A 14,791-nucleotide genomic window follows, 5' to 3' on the forward strand; every position below is an offset into this window, starting at 1 on the left:
TTTTTAAAAAATTGCTTTTACATCCACTCCCACAATCTTCTCAGTTATATGGTCTTATGTGGGAACTGTCCCGTATTTTGCTCAATTTGTGTCACATGTGATGGAACTGACTTCTGAACAAGGTTTCCAGACCCATGAAGGTCAGAATAAAAACACACATATATCTCTTGACTGTTACACGATTCTGAGTATAATTCTGGACATAGAGTATTTGAGTGATGGGTAAACTCATCCATTGGCCAATGGTGAAGTTGATAGCTTGCAAGTTTTCCAGCATGGCATCTACTGGGGCAATCCAACAATCATCTTTTAAGCACCTGCTATATGCCAAGAGCACTGGGAACGTCTGCTCTGGGGAGTCTGTCCTACGTGTCCCTCTGTGGGAGAGCATTACCGGGCCAAGATGGTGACAGTCAGGCTCTACCAAGATGGCGGTGGTCAGGCTCTCTCACCTCATTTCCTGTAGACACTGACTTAGCACACTTATGTGATAAATGAGCTCATACAGGGTACGGTACAGGTGCACTGTTATACAACTCTTTGGAGAGTCGCCGCTTCTGTTGGCAGTGTTAAATAAGGCCACTCGGAAAGTCCCTGGCTGCTGCATCAGCCACCCCAAAATAAAGCGTGTCTACAATTCCCATGGTTCCTTGAACCTTCTTCCAGCTCCCCAACTTGTGCTTCACCTATCTGGAGTTTGTTGATTGGCAGGACATCCCTTTTCTTATTGTTAAGTGATGGCCCTGGGAGAGTCCCCTATACTTCTTCCCTCTGCTCTGACCAAACTGACCCCACTCCTGGGCAGAAACACTGGCATGGAACAGAAGGGACAGTACAAGAAACTAACTTGGTCCAGTGAATTTAGGCATTTGATTTTCAAGTTCAAGATCATTTCCTCAGAGACTAGACAGAATTGATGGATCAGTTACTCTGACACTGAAGGACAGAAAGAACTGCAAGGCCTGCTTAAATAAACTCAAGAGAAGCCGAAGGGGTGAAGGTCCATTTTAAATATCCTTCTCGGCCTCACTGCTCTTTCTGCCTTACTGGTCTCTGTTTTGTCATCTGGAAAATGAGGATATGAGGCCAGCTGGTCACCGAGGTCATTTAAGGAGACCCTGGACATGGCTCCATGTGGCACCTGACGATGGGAGAATTCTGGCTCTTCTCCAGTGGTGAACTCCCCAGGGTCATTATCCCCTCTGCCCTGCCCCCATATGCTAGTGACCACTAAGCTTGCTCTCGACACCTCTAAGAACCATTCCAGCTAGACCTCTGATGCCACTTCTAAGGTTCTTCCCAGCCCTGCCTTCTCTGCTCCCAGCCATGACTCAACACTATGGCGGGGTGGGGGGGCTTGAATAATGAGTTTCACTTCTTCCTCTCTCTCTCACTGCTGGGTGATTTCATAATGACACACCCTTCCAGAGATGGTCGGGGACACTTCAGGTAGATGGAGGCAAATATGACTGTCCCTTGATGTCTGTTTCCTCATTCACAAAAAACAAGTGCATGCTTCGTTTTTAATCGATAGCGTCACCCCTAAAGAAATTTTGTGTGACAATCCTATCAATCAATATCTCAGGCAGAAACTTGGATCAGTGACTCCTTTTTCACAAATTACAAAATGAATAGTCTTGCCTCTCCTCCTGTGCTCCTGCCCTCTCTCTTCAATCCAGAAATGCAGGGGCTCTTTCGTGGGCATTTACCCCTTTAGAGAGGAGGGGAAATGATGGGTATTCATATGAGGTTTCTTTCCTGCCTGATTCACTCTCTGTCATTGTGGCTGAACATTTCCCATACGACCAGGCAATATTTGAATAATTATCATTCAACAAGCAGAATGGTTGACCTTCGGCAGCTGGGTGACTCCTAAAAATGAGAGTGTTGTAGGAGAAGGCAGCGTCGAGGAGTCTAGGACAGTGCCCGACTCAATGTCCCTTGTTACAATCACAGAATGCGGGTTAGTTCGGAAGTTCCCAGGACTGCCACGCATCACCCAAGCCACTTGGGAGAGCATCTTGGGTAGGAGCTGGGCTCAGGTGAAGAGGCAGTGATAAATGAACCATACCTCAGAAGAATGGCCATGTGACTGAGATAAAAATGATCTACTCTGCAGACGGTGAAAAGATGAAACCAGGCAGGACTGAAATTCAAACACCAGGGGAGTTTTTCATTCATTCACTCATTCATTCAAAAAACACTTATTGGGGACCACTACATGCCAGGCATTGTTCTAGATTCTGGGGTTATATGGGCTGCCCAGGTGGCACTAGTAGATTCTACTAGCAGAGAATGAACCAGATCTCACTGCCTCCCACCCCACCAGAAAAAAAAAAGAATCCCTGCCTTCCTGGGGCTTAGCATTGAGAAAACAGACAATAAACAGAATTAAGTAGTTCACCACATAACTTGTCAGATAATGATAAATGCTTTGGAGAAAAAGGAAAAAAGGCAAGGGAATGGGGCTTGAGAATATCAAATAAGAGGTGGGCTACAGTTTTATTAAGGGTGAGCAGGAAGAGCCTCACAGAGAAGACAACAAATCAGTAGAGACTTAAGGGAGAGATCTTTGGGGAAAATCCCCCAGGGCAGGGAAAGAGCAAGTTCAAAGGCCCTGGGGCAGTTTCCAGGAGCAGCAAGGAGACCCTGTGACTGGAGTCAAGTACCTTCCATCAGGCTTTTGCTCTGAGTGAGACAGGAAGCCACTGTATATTTAGAAGCAGAGAACAACATGATTTCTTTTTAAATTTTTATTCATTTTTTTATTTTGGCTGCACATAAGACTTCTCTAATTGCTGTGCCCAGGCTTCTCGTGGCTGCAGCTTCTCTTGTTGCGGAGCTCAGGCTCTACGTGTGCAGGCTTCAATAATTGCAGCACGTGGGCTTCAGTAGTGGTGATGCATAGTTTTATTTGCCCTACCACATATAGAGTATTCCAGGGATTGAACCCATGTCTTCCACATTGGCACGTGAATTCTTAACCACTGGACCACAGGGGAAGTCCAAACATTACCATTTGATTGAACAAAAACTCCTTGGTTGCTCTGCAGAGAACAGACTATAGGGGGCAAGAGCAGAAGCAGGGGAGACCAGATCAGACAACAGGAAAGATGACTGGGATGACTGAGGGGGTGTTGACGGAGGTGCCAGGAAGGGACCAGATTCTGGGTTTATTCTGAAGGAAGATCCAACAGGGTTTGCTGAAGGGTAAGATACAGGTGTCAGGGACAGGAATGCCTTCTTGTTTGGAGGCATGGAACAGTAGAAAGATGGATGTATCATTTATAGAATTGGGAGATTGGAGGAAAAGTTGGTTTGAGGAAGGAAATAGGAAGCTGTGTATAAACAGTAGGAAGGGGGAGATACATGTGGCATGCGGGCCCCACCTGGAAGTGGGCGGTTCAAAAAATCTTATAGAAGCAAGTCAGTCATCAATGCACAAGCGATGTGGCAAGGAGGGGAAGTTCTGGTTTTTTGAGTCAGAACACCTGGTTTGGAGTCCCATATTTGCCACTCACTAGTCAAGGGATTTGGAGGCATGACATTTAAGCTGTCTATGCTTTTCTAAAATTATTATTGTTTTATTTTTAATTGGATGATAATTCCTTTACAATGTTGTATTGGTTTCTTCCACACAGCAGTGTGAATCAGCCATAAGTAAGTATACATATATGTCTTCCCTCTTGAACCTCGCTTCCCAAAAACCCCTGCCATCCCACCCCTCTAGATTGTCACAGAGCACCAAGTTGAAGCTCTCTATGCTTGAATCTGTTTATCTTCAAAATCTGAAAACATATATAAATATATATAGACACTTTGTAAAATGCAGAACATTACACCCAAAGCAAGAGGTTCAGGGCTAGGAGACCCGACTCGGGAAACACAGAGAGCCAAATGTGAAGCCTTTTAATATAAATACGAGGTTGGGCTAGCTTCTTTACCTCTTAAAAGTCTTGTTTTCCTTGTGTGTAAAGTGGAGATAACACAGCCTACCTTACAAGACTGTTGTGAGAATTCTTGAGCTAAAAATTTTAAAGTACCTAACAAAGAGCTTGGTACATAGTAGGTGCTTAATAAATTATGGCCATTGTTACACATAAATGTAACTGTTATTATAGATTGATTTATTCATACATTGGCCTTCTGAGTGTGTGGTCACCTGTACAAAAATTCAGAGTGGACAGACAATATTATTTCAGGGAAACAGACAGTATTATTGCAACATACATTGTAATATATCAATAAATAATTTATTATGTGCCCATGTATACCCTCTGAGATTGTGAGCTTGTAGGGAACTGCAGGGAGCTGAGAAATAATAAAAGAGTTTAAACATTCAAACAAACTTTCTGAAGACAAAGAACCTATTTTTCTTTGTATCGTCTGCTGCTGGCCTGGTTCAGTGACTACACCCAAGAGGTACTTTATAGAGAGACTGTTGTTGTTTAGTCACTAAGTCCCGTCTGACTCTTTGTGACCCCATGGACTGTAGCCCGCCAGGCTCCTCTGTCCATGGAATTCTCCAGGCAAGAATACTGGAGTGGGTTGTCATTTCCTTCTCCAGGGAATCTTCCCAACCCAGGGATTGAACCCCAGTCTCCTGCATTGCTGGCAGATTCTTTACTGTCTGAGGCAGCAGGGAAGCTCTTATAGATAGGATCAAAGAAAGGGATCTTAGAGCTCATTTTGTTCAATCATCTCCTTTTAATATTAAGAAAATCAGAGCCCAGAGAGGGCCAGTGACTTGCCAAAGTGGCCCAGCAAGTAAGTGGCCCAGCAGAGAGAGGGCTGGTGCTCAGCTTGCGTGACTGTGAGGTCAACGGCTTTCCACCGTACCTCTCACAGATGAGGAATGATCGAATCCAGCGGTGGCTAAATCAGGAGACTCTCATGACATGAACCCATGTAGGTCTCTTTAATGGGCTCATCCTGTCTGACAGAGACTCAGAGGGTTTCCTTGTAGGGATAATACGACAGAGCAGGGGTTCTGGAATGGTCCTCTGAGCCTCCTGGATTTCCCTGGGGCCGGCAGTGTTTGCATTGGCCTAGACATTTTCCACCAAACCTCCCGGCAAATATTTGAAGGCCTTGATATAATGCCACACAAATAACCGTATCTAAAGCTCTCCCGTGTAAACAGCCTGGAGTCCTTAGTCAGTCAGCAGTGATCAGAGAGAAAAAGCAAAACCAAAACTTAGCTCCTTGAAATAGTTTTTGAAAGGCAAACCTCAAAGCCCACCTAAAAGGTGGCACATTTTTGTTGTGGTTAAAGTCACACATATTATTTACACTATTCATCGCAAACTGGGAGAGGTGTGTGTTTTCCGTGATACAGAAGAAATTTCCTGTGATAGCAAAAGTGGTTTTAAAAAGTAACTTTTTTCCCAATATTTTAACCATTAAAAAAAATTTTTTTAACTTTTTATTTTATATTGGAGTATAGCCTACTCACAATGTTGTGATAGTTTCAGGTGGACAGCAAAGGGATTCAGCCATATAGATACATGTGTCTATTCTCCCCTAAACTTAAAAAGTAACTTTAGAACTTCAAAAAACTGTCCCTCATTCTCTCCCAAGCTTTGCATGTACCACGTTTTAACAATTCCTATCTGATAGGGACAGGGGAAAGACTGTAGAATTAGATTAAATGGAAGAAATTTTTTCTGCTATGAATTATGAGATGGTTCCTATAATATTTCCCATCTTTGGCAGAGGGGTAAAAAGTACTATTTCTTCACATATTAGCAAATCTGGCAGTAGCACTAAAGAAGCACTAAAGTAGGACCGGAAGATAGGGAGAAAGTCACATGAAATCTCAATATAGTGGTTAAAGTTTAGACCAAAGAAGCCATGGTGGTAACCACAGGTTAGAAGTCCCAGGACCATCACCCAGCCTGACTACCTGTCCGTTACCACCCACCACTCCTAACTTTCGAAGAGTCTTCATACAATCATCTCTTCCTCTGTTCTGCCTTCAAACCTTGTAAATTGAGAGTTCTACTACTTTACCTCAGGTGATCACGGATTAGTCGGATCAACTACCTAACTGTCTTCAGAAGCAGGGAACAAAATAACCTTAATATATTATTATTGACAATAATAGCAACTAACATTTATGAAGGCTCAGTTTCTGACAACACTGTGCATTCTCTAATCTAATCTGCACCAAAACTATGAATTTACACTATGTTATATCCATTTTACCCATGTTGAGCCTAGGTCCTAACTAGTACATTATTATAATTTAAATACCTGAAACTTCTTTATAAATAATTGATAGAATTTCCAGATTATACAAGCCTTAAAAGATCATATGATCTTCTTTTTTAATAATTTTGTTGGCTTATTTATTTTACTTTAGGCTGTGCTGGGTCTTCATTGCTGTATGAACTTTTCTCTAGTTGCGGCGAGCAGGGGCTACTCTCCAGCTGTGGTGGGCAGGCTTCTCACTGCAGTGGCTTCTCTTGTTGTAGAGCATCGGCTCAAACATGCGGGCGTCAGTAGTTGTGTTACATGAGCTTTGTTACTGCTCTGAGATGTGAGGGATCTTCCCAGACCAGGGATTGAACCCATGTCTCCTGCAGGCTGATTCCTAAGCACTGTGCCACCAGGGAAGTCTCATATGATGTTAATTAGTAACTTGCATCTTTCTTCTCATCACTAATACTTGATTGGGAGTAATTCATAAGCTATTACTAGGGTCATACTATAAAAATGTTTGAAGCTTTTTTCTCATTTAATCTATTGAAATGCCTCTAAATAAATAAGGATTTCAAAGTGTCAACGGCAGCTATGATTATTGAAACTTGCACTTTTTCATTTTGCTTTAATTTTTTTACAATGATTATATATTACCAAGAACAAAAAAAATAATAAAATTATTTTCATTCTTGAAAAATAAAAAAAAAGATTCTGTTGCTGCATGGGCCTGTGGCAAAATATTGACATAAATCCATTATCACAATAAGTCAGTAATAATCATTTACACTTGCTTAAGAGCTGTATGGTTGGCAAAGCACTTTTGCATACTATGGCAGTTAAATCCTCACAGTAATCCTATATAATATGAAATATGATGCCCTCTTTCTAGGCAAGGAAACTGAGGCTGGCAGCATTACAGTTTGTATGACTCAAGGTTATTCGTTTCTACAAGGTGGAACTTGAACTTGGGCACCTTGACTCCAAGTGCTTCACCTCCAAGTGCTTCACATAATCCACTACCCCAATATCTTCCTAATATTACCAATCCACATGCCCCGGATCCTAGATATTTTCTGGATACTGCTCTGTCACCTCGTCTTAAAGTTTGCAATATGAGTTTTCACTCCAAGGATCTACTGTTTTGAAAGGGATATCTTTATTGTAACAGCTGCTCTCGATTGCTGGAGAGATAAAGATAACTTGTTCTTAGCTAGACCGACTGCGGAAAGATGAAACACATGTTGTAAATAGGCGTTTACCACCTCCTGGAAGGTCCTCCCCCACCTTCCCTGGTTGCAGACTTCCCCGAGCCCTGATTGCTCGCAGAGTCCAGGTCAAGGAAGAAACTTCCAGAGAACAAGAATTAATAGTGTACCCATTTTCAGATGCAGAAACTGAGCTCCAGAGAGCTTAAGTCCCATAGTCCCTCGTCACAGGATGGAATGGAAATTCAGACCCGGCAATTGGTCCCCGCTGCCCGTGGGCTTGAAGTCTCCTCTGGACAGCCCTTGAGGAATATACAACAGAAAAGAGGGAACCAGGGACTCTGGTTTGGTTTTTTTTAAGTACTCACACACACACACACACCCTCCCCCCCAGTGTGAGCATGCATGCAGGAAGCAGGTAAACTGAACAGCAAATGCTTAGAGAAAGAAAGAGTTGGGGATTGGGAAGCAGGTAGTGAGCAGGTAAGAAAGGTGCCTCTCTTTTTACTTTATCCAGTTTTGATTGTTTTCTGTTTTGTAATGTCTCTTATGGAGAAGGCAATGGCACCCCACTCTAGCACTCTTTGGCCTGGAAAATCCCATGGACGGAGGAGCCTGGTAGGCTTCAGTCCATGGGGTCACACAGAGTTGGACACGACTGAAGCGACTTAGCAGCAGCAGCAGCAATGTCTGTTAGGTTCTTAAAAATTGTTGTAAAACAAACAAACTGTATCATTGTAATCATTCTTAAATGTACATTTCAGTGGTATCACGTGGATCCATAGTGTCATGTGGTATCACGTGCATCCATAGAGTCATGTAACCATCACCACCATCTTTCTCTAGAACGTTTTTCATCTGGCCAGACTGAAACTCTGCACCCATTAAACAATAACTTCCCCTTCCCCACTTCCACCACCCCCACTCTGCCTTGAAGCCGTCGCTGTAGTTTCTCTCTCTGTGAATTTGATTGTCTTCCGTGTCTCCTCTGAGTGGAATCACACAGTATTCGTCCTCTTGGGACTGACTTCTTTCACTTAGCATAATGTCCTCAAGGTTCATCCGTGTTGTAGCATTTGCCAGAATCCCCTTCCTTTTTCAAAGCTGGAAAACATTTCACTATATGTGGACATCACATTTTGCTTATCAATCCATCTGCTCTGGCCACTTGGGTTACTTCCACACTTTAGCTGTTTGTTTTTTTTTTTTCCTTTTTTTTGCCATCCTGCATGGTTTTTGGGATCTTAGTTTTCTGACTAGCCAGTGAACCTGGGCCCTCAGCAGTGAAAGCGCTGAGTCCTAACCACTGGACTGCCTGGGAACTCCCCACACTGCAGCTATTGTGAATAGTGCTGCTGTGAACTTTTGTGTGCGAATATCCCTGCTTTCAGTTCGTTGGGGTATATCCCCCCAAAAGTGGAATTGCTGGATCATAGGGTGATGTTTATTAGTTTTGTAACTTAGAAAACAAAAGTTTTTATTTTGTTAGATAAGAAAAAACGTTTACTAATGAGTCATGGGAGACCACGGTGAAAATAAAGAGCTTCAGGACCAGGAGCGGGGCTGTTTGGACGCCAGGAGCAGCTGGTCGGGCCGTGCCGTTCCTGAGGGCAGGGCTGGTTTGGCAGCCCAATACTGCGTCGCAACCCGGGCCCAGCACCACACCTGTCTTCTTGGAGGTGCTCGGTACAGACCACTGTCCTCACGGGATGACTTCTCCAGAGCGTCTTGGCAAGTGGTAGAGCTCGGAGGAGATGAAAAGATGGCTTGGAAAAAAGGTGACAGTGGAGGACGGGGCGTTGCCACCTGCTTCCGCACTGTGCGACCGGGCACTTCATTTCCTGAGACACTGTCCACCTTGATTCATCACAGGACTGTTGTGAAAATACACCGTTCACTTATTCCTTCACTCAACAAATATCACATGCCTCCCAGTGCCAGGGCTAGATCAGATTTGAAACAGAGACATTTCTTTCAATAGATAAGGCTTCAGGTTTCCTCTGGTGTAATTTTGTAAAGTAATTTTGTACTTTTTTTTTTTTGGTATTCTTTGATTCCAAAGAATATTCTTTTATTCCACATTGAAGTGCTCTTGTCTCATTCCTCTTTTTTTCCCTAAGTTTTTATTGTGGTAGAATATACATAACTTAAGAATATACATAACTTAATTTTAAGGTAATATACATAACTTAAAATATACATAAATTTACAGTATTAATCATTTTTTAAAGACTTTTTTTTAATATGGACCATTTTTTAAGCTTTTATTGAATTTGTTACAGGATTGCTTCTGTTTTATGTTTTGGTTTTTTGGCTGCAAGGCATGTGGGATCTTAGCCCCCTGACTGGGGATCGAACCCACGCCCCCTGCTTTGGAAAGTGAAGTCTTAACCACTGGACCACCAAGGAAGTCCCCTAATCATTTTAGTTATGCTAAAATATATGCGATTCCCTGTGTTGTAGAGTATATCCTTATAGTTTAATTTATATCAGATAGTTTCTGCCTCTCAATTCCCTACCCCTCTATTGCTCCTTTGCTCTTCCATCTTTCCACTTGTAACCACTAGTTTGTTTTCTATATCAGTGAATCTGATTCTTTTTTGTTACATTCACTAGTTTGTTTTTGCAAATTTCAAATCTATTCCTCTGTTTTTAAAAGCAAGTCTCTTACTAAAAAAAAAAAAAAGTGATTCTCTAAGAGCTGCGGACATGCCTTTGTTCCGATGGCTCTATAACCCAGAAGGTCACCTCCCAGGTCTTACGGGAGAGAACACGTGGGTCGAGAACTTCTGGGAAACCGCAGGTCCCTCTGCTCTCTGAAGAGCGCGCTGGCTTTTCTAATCCGTAATGGTCACCTCCAGCTGCAAGGAGGAGTTAATGAGGTGTGTGGGACAGTGATGGGAAATGGTCAGCCTCTATATCACTCCTGACACCACTGCTGAGCGAGGCCCATGGAGGGGAACTAGCCATCGGGTGAGAGAGATGGACCAGAAAACAATATGCACTTCATTAGCCGGTGATTCTGAATGTGTGGAAAGAGGCCAAGGTCCAGCCCACAGACTGTGACGGAACATTCTTAGCAGGCCGTGAGGTCTGGGCAAAGGCTGGGCAGGCAGAAAGCATGCTGCCTCCGTCCAGCGGGCTCTTGGGGACATTCCCCCTCACTCTCTGCCTCCCTCTCTCTGTCTCTCTCCCTCCCTGTTTATTTTTTATTTGCTATTTAATGCCTCATTCCCTGGGGGGATAGGGAAGATAACAGGTTACTGTCTGGGAACCCCAGCCTGTGACTCAGTACACACCTGGGCACACAGCCCACCAGCTGCCAGTTTCCCCCTTGCCCAGCCGCTGGACCAATGCATGATGCCCCAGCTGAGGCTGTGGAAGTCAAGCCAAGCCTCTCTTCCTCCTAGGGCCTCAGCTCCAACCCATGGCAGACAGACACTGTCAGCCTGGGTCAGAGATGGCCACTGTCATGTCCCTGCGATGCCATGGGGCTCCAGCATGCTCTCTCAACCTCTCTGTGCCCACACCAGGCTCCCTGAGGGTGTCGAGGATGGCGGCGGTTGCTGGGTGGGAGTTGCAAAGAAAGAGGACTGGTGGGGCCTACAACTGGAGCCCCAAACCCACCCCAGAAAGGATCCTCCCTGGGTCAGGAAGATCCCCTGAAGTAGGACCTCCCACTCCAGTATTCTTGTCTGGAAAATTCCACAGACAGAGGAGCCTGGCAGGCTACAGTCTGTACAGGCTATGGGCTCATGAAGAGTCGGACATGACTGAGCATACATGAGCACACTCACATTGCCTAAGGAGAGAGGTTCAGACCCCTGGGCATGGCATCCAATGTTTGCTCATATCAGTCCTCCCTAACTTCCCAGCATCATCATTAGCAAGATCCCTCCATGGTCCAGACAACTCAGCTTGCCCTCTGCCCCCATCGCCTCCTCACCTACTTTCAGGCCTGCAAGGCTTTGCTTAACAATTCTTTCTGCCTGAAATGTTCTCTGAGTTCTTGTCAAAATTGTACTCACCCTTCAAGCGCTCTGAGTCCCTACAGAACTTGGCTGATTCCCCTAGTATTATTAGCATTTGCTTCTATTTATTCATTGTGCCAAGTGGCTTACATATTTATCTTTCCTGCCAAATTCTACACTGTTTTCCTTTTGACCGACAAAGAAACTGAGGTTCAGAGTGGCAGCTTGCCCAGGGTCACATCTGGGAAGCAGCAGAGACAGGTTGCAAACTCAGATCAGCCTGGTTCCAAGCCCTACCCCGAGTCCCCTATCATTGCTGCCTCTCGGCAAGTACAGAAAATGTGTGAAGCTAGGCAACACGAGATCTCAGTGTAAATCTTGAGCTTTCTGAGCATAAATGGAGAAAACTAAAAGTAGAAGGAATAGTTTTATCTCACAGGGCCATTATGAAGAATAAATGAGACTCTTTATGCGAAGCAATCAGCACCATGCTTATTGTAAAGCCTGTTCCACTTGGTCTAGCAATAGAAGTGAGTATATAGGACTTCCCTGGTGGTCTAGTGGTTAAGACTCTGCTTCCACTGCAGAGGACACGGGTTAGATCACTGGTCAGAAAACTAAGATCCCATATGTCGCACGGTGTGGCCAAAAACAACATAAAATAATTCAATAAAACATTTTTTAATCTAAAAAAGAGAAGTGAGTGTGTATGTGTCTATCTCTCCCATTATAAAATCAACTGTTTCAGAGCAGCAATGGAATCACATTCATCTCAGCACAACTAGACAGCTTCCGAAGTGCCCAGCATCCAGTAGGTGCTCAATAAATGTCTGCTGCATTGACCCAGCAGCCCTACGTGCTCTTACCCCCAGGCCTGGGAGCAGGGTCTGTGTCTCGTCACCTAGCATTAAAGAAGACCTTGGTCATCCCTTAGCTGAGGCCCAGTGGCCACTCATGTCTCAGATCATGTCACTGACCTCCTGACCAGACACCACCCGGCAGAGCAGGGGTGTGTCCACCATGGAAGGAGAGGGGACACAGATGGGGAGGCACGGGTGACACACCAAGGGGCTAGTGGCTCCTGTCTCGTGCACTGGACCCAATATCTTTCCTGACACCATTCCAGCTTTTCCATCACTTGAGCATGACCTCAGGACTAGAATGAGGGGGTAACTCTTTTCACCTTATCCTTAAATCTTGTGTCTGTTCTAGGCTGTGCCTTATGCTAATCTTATCATTGTACAAACACAATATTGTGGAGAGGACTGTAGAGTCCAGCTTCAGAAGACTTGGGTCAATAGAGGGTGGTACTGGAATCCTCGGTGGGTCTTTTTTCCTCTCTGAGCCTCGGTTTCCTCGTCTGTGAAATGTGAATACTAATGCCTGCCTTGCCTTCTTTGCAAGACTGTTTTGAGGATCAAATGAAAGGAGGAAGCTCTTTGCACACCATAAAACACTGTACAAATGTTAGGGCTCTTTATGTGACTGGAATCGCCTTAGACAAGAAAGACTTTGACCTCTCTCTTTCTAACACATCACAAGATTTCTCTGCCCTGAAACTGTTTAGGGTGCTTCTCTATACCCTGTCTCTCCCATCCCATTTGGGTTTGGAAGATGCAAAGGAACCAGAAGGAAGGTACTTAATATGGAGCACTAGGGAGTCCTCAGTTCAAGGCCAAGGTTCCACTCCTTAACCATTTGTGGGTCCTTGGGCCAGTATTTACCCTTTTAGAGCCTCTATTTCTTCATCATTAAAGCAGGACTGACACAGCCTAGCTCACAGGTTTGTGGGAAGAATACAGCGGAGAGTACCACGAAGGTCCCTCACTAACAATTCTTTGACTATTAATCTGAAAACAGATTCCAGGAAATCTTAGTAAAGAGTATTGCCTTTCTTTCTTTTCTGAACACTAGCCTGGCCCATATCGTTGATTCAATAAACACTTATACAGCCCCTGCTGTGTACTGGGCCCCCTGCCAACCTCACTTGTCATGGGTGTAGTAGAAGGGCTAGATTATTGCTCTGGAGTGAAGGCTGTCTATGCCAGGTGTAGTATTTATTAGTTTAATATCATACTAGGTCACTCGTTTTTAATTTAATCTTTTACAAGCTCCTGGGAACACCCTATTTCTAAAAATGACCCAGCAAGAAGGAGGTGGGTTGTTGAATCAAATGAGAGAAATCTCCTCTACCCTTAGGAGTTTTCCTGGCAAAGATCATCTGATAGCAGCTTGTTTGGGGAAATAAAAGCGCAGAGCTGGAAGGGATTTCTAGAAAGGAAGCTGAGGGCTGGGGTGGTAGGATCTGACATCCTCCTGGAGCCATTTGTCCCAAGCTTGCAGCAGTCCCTGAAGGACTTCACAGGTAGTAGACCCTTGGTCGAGTTTGTCAGTGAACTTACCCTAGAAGTTGTGCTTTAGGAGGAGGGAAGGAAGGGAGGCAGGAAGGAGCCCTTGAGCTGTGTGCTTTGATTGAAAAAGCACTTCATTTGAAACCAAGTCCAACCCCCCTACAAGGTGTTTTTCTGTGTTATCTAATTTAATCCTTCCAATAACCCTAGGAGATAGAAATTCCACTATTATCACCATTGACATATGGTGCTAATATAAAGACTCAAATTAAGTAACTTTCCTAAAGCCACACCCACAAACAGCTGCTCTGTTCGACTCCAAATCCAGGATCTCCCAGGTGATCTGTGCTAACATCTCTTGGGAAAGTCATTTCTCCTCCCTGAATCTTTTTCCTCATTACAAAGATGAAGAAGTGAAGTGAGATGCCTCTCAGGTCTCTTTCAGATATATAGTTTTTATCCAAGATTCAACAAAACTGTAGCCCACAGGCTAAATCCAGCCAGCCAATTGTTTTTTGTTTTGTTTTGTTTTTTCTTTTGTTTTGCTGTGTCCTGCATTGCCAGGTGGATTTTTAACCAATGGATCACAAGTGAAGTCCATCCAATTGCTTTTGTAAGTAGTTTTATTGGCACAGAGCCACACAATTCATTTGTGTATTGTCTATGACAGCAGAATTGAGCAGTTGTGATGAGACTATAAGCCTCAAAAGCCTAAAATACTTACTAACACACTGATGTGCTTAGTCGTGTCTAACTCTTTGTCACCCCATGAATGGTAGCCCACCCGGCTCCTCTGTCCATGGAATTTTCCAAGAAGGAATACTGGAGTGGGTTGCCATTTCCTACTCCAGGGGATCTTCCCAACCCAGGGATCAAACCTGAGTCTCTTGTATCTCCTGCATTGGCAAGCAGATTCTTTACCAGTGTGTTTCTTCTGTAAATGTTTTCTACAAGTCTGTAGTTTGTTTTCTCATTCTCTTGACCTCGACTTTTGCAGGGCAGAACATTTTAATTTTAATGAAGTATTCTTTCATGGATCACAACACAGTTTTTAAGAGAA

This window comes from Giraffa tippelskirchi, chromosome 3 (genome assembly GCF_054371585.1).
Source record: "Giraffa tippelskirchi isolate mGirTip1 chromosome 3, T2T-mGirTip1v1.2.pri, whole genome shotgun sequence".
Classification (NCBI taxonomy): Eukaryota; Metazoa; Chordata; class Mammalia; order Artiodactyla; family Giraffidae; genus Giraffa; species Giraffa tippelskirchi.